This window comes from Photinus pyralis, unplaced genomic scaffold (assembly GCF_008802855.1).
Source record: "Photinus pyralis isolate 1611_PpyrPB1 unplaced genomic scaffold, Ppyr1.3 Ppyr1.4_LG6, whole genome shotgun sequence".
Lineage (NCBI taxonomy): Eukaryota > Metazoa > Arthropoda > Insecta > Coleoptera > Lampyridae > Photinus > Photinus pyralis.
The window spans coordinates 19,009,656-19,015,815 of record NW_022170663.1 but is presented as its reverse complement, the minus strand read 5'-3'; the positions used below and the strand labels follow the sequence as shown (position 1 = coordinate 19,015,815).

General features: G+C 33.9%; 1 non-coding gene across 1 annotated transcript; it reads right to left on the bottom strand.

Moving 5' to 3' along the window:
- Positions 1-3,232: 3,232 nt before the first annotated feature.
- On the bottom strand, positions 3,233-3,312 carry Trnal-uag. The gene has a single exon. It is a non-coding gene; the product is annotated as a tRNA-Leu (tRNA).
- Positions 3,313-6,160: the final 2,848 nt, after the last annotated feature.

Here is a 6,160-nt window from a genome sequence, read left to right as displayed (position 1 = left end):
CCTGCCCGTGTGAACGATAACTTTGGGCCGTAACGTCGGATCGCTTTGAAAATTGGTACGAATGTTCTCAAGAATATAAGAAATTGTTTTTCAGCTGCGTAGACTAACGGACCAAAAAGTTACAGCCTAAAAACTGACCAAACCTCCAAAAAATGGAGTTCTTGTATCATTTTTGTTACAAAGAACATATGAATCTCCGGGTTTTCTGTATTAGTACAATATTCCATAAACCTCAAGCGACTAGGCTAGGCAGACGAATTAAAAAAATTTGCGCATGCGTAACCCAGCATTGCGCAATCCAATTTTTTTGTTTGTTGAGATGCTTAAATGAAATTTTGTATATACGCACCTCGAATAAAAGGGAAACTAATACCAAATTAAAAAATTTGTTTTACAAGCTATGCTGATCTGTGGAGACAGAATCAACCCCTTAAGTAGGTGTGTTGTAAAATTAATGGATGCATGAAGATCTCGATGATTGTTGGGTATTCAGTTGTATCAAATTTTTGTGCTTATAAATTCTAAACACTAAGATGATTCTTATAAAAGCAAGTTGAAATGACATTTCAAAAAATAGGTTGTGCATGCGCAGTAATAATTTCCTTATTTGTGGGCGGATTGTATTGGTTGAAAACGAATTTGGCTAGAGCATACAATAAACCGAGTTTATGATTTTGGACTTTCTGTCCGTCCGGCCGTCCGTCCGTCTGTCTGTGGACACGATAACTAACTGTTTCGAATTTTCCAATTCTGTTTTTAGCAATAGGCAGACAATGGTCAAGGGACTTATTAATTAAATTTTGGTCAATATTCGTCAAGCGGAAGTGACTTTTCTGCTCGTTGTCTGTATTGGTACAGTTTATTTTTTCGGGCAAAGAGTGTTAATGTGGGAATGCGCTTTTTGTAAATCGTGTACGATTACTTTTTTAACTCATTTAAATTAACATATCATATTGTTGGACAGAATTTTTTGTTTATTAATTTAACATGTCAATCAAGTGCGTGAAAGTAAACAGGCCGTATTTTGTTCTGTCATTGAGATATTTTCAAAAAGTAATTTCGTTCGAATTTTTTCAAAATGTGATAATTTTAAGTATGTAATTACTAATTTCTCTGGAAATGACGGATGATCGCAATTATCCATTTTATAGGACTTGTCTAAATGTTTATTGAGCGAAATTTCGGGTTGTGATTTTTAAAAGTGACAGCGTGATAGTACGGATTATTGACTACTAGTTAATAATAACATTATTTACCAGTTTGAACAATTGCCAAGAAAGCCTACTTTACCAGTGGAGAAAATTTTTTCCATGAATTGATCGGTACATCCCGGAAGGTCATGTAATGGACTATTTATGCGTACAAAGGGAAATCGTTATGACAAATATTCCTATAAATAAAAACTTAGCATTGCGCAGTCGGCACATGCGCACACCTAATGTTTAAAATATGCGATGTGTAAATGTGTTTACCTTTACTAGAAGAATCTTTGGTTAAAATTTCAAAAAAAAAACTATAAATAAGAAAGGTAACATTGCGCAGTTTGCGGATGCGCACATCTAATTTTTACAATACGCGATATGCTTGTCTTTATTAGGCGAATCTTTGCTTAAAATTTCAAAACTAGTTGACGTTGACAGTGCCAAATGTTTCAGTAAAGAGAGTGTTTGTACTGAGTACAGTTGTAAATTTTCAAAAGTATTAGTAGTAGGTGTGTGTGTGATTTTTTATTTATGTCTACATTTTATTTATGAGATACAATGAACAATAGAACACAGCAAATTATGTCTCTTGTGAGCAATATGGGTCCAGGAAGTGTTGGTAAGCAATTTGATGATATTAGGCACCTATACGTACATTAACAAAAGACCGTGTGAAAATCTCAACAATGAAAAGGTTTTTCGCCCTAAGAAGCATTTTCCATGCATTGGTCAGTACTTGTTGTTTTTCTTTACTAGAGGCAGGGTGCTATGGTTAAAAATTTTAAAGAAATATCTCCATGAATAAACTAAACAAATATAGAAAACGAGCTCCTGAGTATGGCTATAGCATGTGCAAAACCAAATTTTAAACCTGATGCTAGTTTTGCTTTTATTTCAAGTATTTAAAGTGAAATTTCATTTAATTGCTTCCATAAATAAGAAAGTTGGCACTGCGCATGCGCAAAACCAAATTTTGAAACTGGCGTTAAATTTGCTTTTATTCCAAGTGGCTATGCATCAAATTTCATTTAAATCCCTCCATAAATGAGAAAGTTGGCACTGCGCATGCGCAAAACGAAATTTTGAAACTGGCGTAAAATTTGGTTTTATTCCAAGTGGCTATGTATCAAATTTGATTTAAATCCCTCCATAAATAAGAAAGTTGGCACTGCGCATGCGCAAAACCAAATTTTGAAACGGGCGTTAAATTTGCTTTTATTCCAAGTGGCTATGCATCAAATTTCATTTAAATCCCTCCATAAATAAGAAAGCTGGCACTGCGCATGCGCAAAACGAAATTTTGAAACTGGCGTAAAATTTGGATTTATTCCAAGTGCCTATGTATCAAATTTTATTTAAATGCCTCCATAAATAAGAAAGTTGGCACTGCGCATGCGCAAAAGCAAATTTTGAAACTGGCGTTAAATTTGCTTTTATTCCAAGTGGCTATGTATCAAATTTGATTTAAATCCCTCCATAAATAAGAAAGTTGGCACTGCGCATGCGCAAAACCAAATTTTGAAACTGGCGTTAAATTTGCTTTTATTCCAAGTGGCTATGTATCAAATTTCATTCACTCAACTTTTGGAATTAATGAACTAATGGAGATGTCAAAAGGGCCTACTTTATTTTTTGGGCTACATGGCCAATTCACGAACTCCAATCTACAAATTTGATAACGAATCCACCTGCAAAATTTAATCGTAAGCGGTCCATTCGTTTATGAGTTATCGTGCTAACGGACGGACGGACAGACACCACAAAATTATAAATTCGCTAGGAGCTCGTTAATAAGGAAGATGGCACAGCGCAGAATGCGCATGCATACATCTAATGTCCACAATGTGAGATATGTTTGCGTTTAATAGAAGCATTTGCCATTAAAATTTCAAAAAGATATCTTGATAAATAAGACAGTGGCTGCGATAGCGCACCGAACTTCGTTGGAAAATGCTCTAAAAAATCAGCCATGTAATGATATAAGATTTTTCTGTAATTAGCGAGTTGCAACTTAAGCTTTATAAAAAAGTTGACAGCGGTGGGATTCGAACCCACGCCCTTTCGGACTGGTGCCTAAAACCAGCGCCTTAGACCGCTCGGCCACGCTGCCTGTGCTTTTTCGCTTGCTATATTTTAGTGTAATGTTAGATATTAATATAAATGTATGTAACCTAAATAATTGAGTAAAAGCGGTAAAAGTTATAATATTATGTAGTTGAGTTATCACAAATCTTCAAATACATACTACCATAAGCTCTAATTATAAATAAGCTGTTGTTGCACAAGGCAGGTAGGACATTTCCAGTGTTCTAAATTGATATTAGTATAGTAACAGAAAGGATTGCTTTCACTTTGCTTTGTATTATTAGTGTACATTCGGCATTTAATCAATTGCGAATTTTCTATTTAGTCGCTATAATTGACTGTTTTGTGATATGGATTCCAATTCCTGCATTTCAAATATTAAAGATATAGAAAAATTGCACTAATTTTTAGCGTATTTTCCTCATAGTGAAAAATCGCTATTAACTGCACATTGTCGCCCGTCCGTCCGTCCGTCACACGTACTCCTTCTACACCACTGAACCGATTTGGACGATATAGGGCTCATTTGAAAGAGCTTGGTCCAAGTGTGAAATGAAAAAAATGTGAAAAATTTGGTTTAACGCATGTGCAAGGTTAACTTTCTTATTTATGAAGATATTTAAATGAAACTTTATATGTAAACACTACGAATATAAGTAAAATTAACGACGTATTCAAAGTGATGTTTTGCGCATGCGCAATGCCAACTTTCTTATTTATGAAAGCATTTAAATGAAATTTTAAACATAGGCATTTGGAATAAAGACAAATCTAACACCAGTTGCAAAATTTGGTTTTGCGCATGCGCAATGCCAACTTCCCCATTTACGGAAGCATTTAAATGAAATTTAGGTAATACATAGGCACTTGGAATACCAGAAAATCTAACACCAGTTTTGCAGTTTGGTTTTGCGCATCCGCAATGGCAACTTTCTTATTTATGAAAGCAAAAATTGAATATCAATTGAAATTTAGAAAATTTTGATGCGTTAAAGCAGCAATCCTGATCTGCAGTTAGACCATCGGTAATAATCAAACTGATTAATGTAAATGAATTGAAGATGTCCACACTCCACGCACATGTATATAATCTAATCTAAGGATATAAAAATTTCATAGATAGAGTTGATAAAGGATAAGGGCTTCGAGTAAATACCTCTGCTGTTTTAAGAGATATCAGAATGAAATTTTATAGGTAACAATTATAGCAAATTGTGTGTTTTGTGATCGTATTTAAGAAATTTGACTTTCCATTAAGATTTCTATCATAAAAGTTATAATGGAACACCCTGTATTTTATTTCATTTTTTAATAGAACATATGTTACGATTACAAAAAAAAATGGGATTCGATATCGTTTATTCCAAAATCCGAGATATTGCCTAACAAAGAGTGGTAGTTTTGAGGTCTAGTAGTCTTTATATTTTTTACAATAAACTTATACCTTTACAACTGAGTACCGAACGTCAATCATCAATAATATTTCGATTCTTTCACTATCACTTAAATCAGTTAAATCCGCTGTTGCCTTCAAGTTAAAAACAATATCTATTTTCATTGTTTAAATACTCTATTTATCTTGACATCTCTGCTGCAATAATATAGGCTACGCTCTCTCATTATCTTTTGCCTCTAAAAATATACATTTTTGTTAATCTCGGTTTTCCTTGGAATAAAAGCTATCAAATTCCATATTTTGGTGATCGTAAAAAATGCTCCACTAAAAATTTAAATGAATTGCACAAATTTTAAAATAGATCCCTACCAACCTAAAATTGACAATGAATCAAAGTTTGGCTATGAAATAAAAAGCATCCCCGCAGGGCATTCATTAAGAGACGGAGATAGGGATTTACGTGTATATTGTTTTTTTCTATGTCTACTTTTAAATGACAAAATATCTTCTCAAGGGAGTGTAATTATTATGCAACCAAAATAACTTTTTAAAACAAATAAAGGTCTGGCTGTCATATTAATTAATTTGAATATTGTTACTGTGGATTCCGTATTTTTGTTTTCGTTCGTGTGCGATGTATTCAAAGAAGGTTGATATTGTGAATAGGTATAGTGACGGTAACAGCAAGGGGCGCAAGAGATTTATTTTCTGTGAAGCCAAAGTAATAATATTCAAATATAACTTTATGTCTTTATTAGTTTTAAGAAGTTATTTTGGTTGTATAAAATTAGGGGCCCGGTTGGGAATTGTTGGTTTCAACAGGATGGTGCACTAGCGCACAACGCCATAATCGAAAAAATTTTCCACTTTCCAGGAAATTCGCTCAACGCTCGTTATGTGCTCGTAATAATACTTATACTGTTTACTCATATTAGCAGCTAAAAAATAGTACCGTTATGCATTTTTTACACAAATGTTCGCTTCATTCTGAGAATATTTTGATTGTTCGAGGGCGTAAAAATCATCAAAAATCTTTTTATCAAGCATGCCTTCTAGCGATAGATATCTACTTCAAAATACACTTTTGTTTTTGGGAACCCGTAGGATCACTTCCCAACTTTTAAGATAATACTTACCCTTTTCTGTATATCATTCCATTAAAATTTTTGAAGACAATTCCATTTCTTCTTTTTGCGCTGTATATGCATTATCAAACTCACACATTCCCACAGATAAATCCAGAAAAAATTAATGCGATGTGAAAAGGCGTAAAATATGTTATCCATCGAAGAATTCGCCTTATCGGCAGAATCATGCACGGCACCAAGGACAAGCCTTAGAGATGACCACATTTATGCCGTTCGAGAACTTAGGTATTGGACGTGATCGCCGATTAACCACGAAAAAAATTTTATTTGAAAGGGGTATCAGCTACGGAACTGCTCAATCCATAATTACTGATAAACGCGGTTTCAGA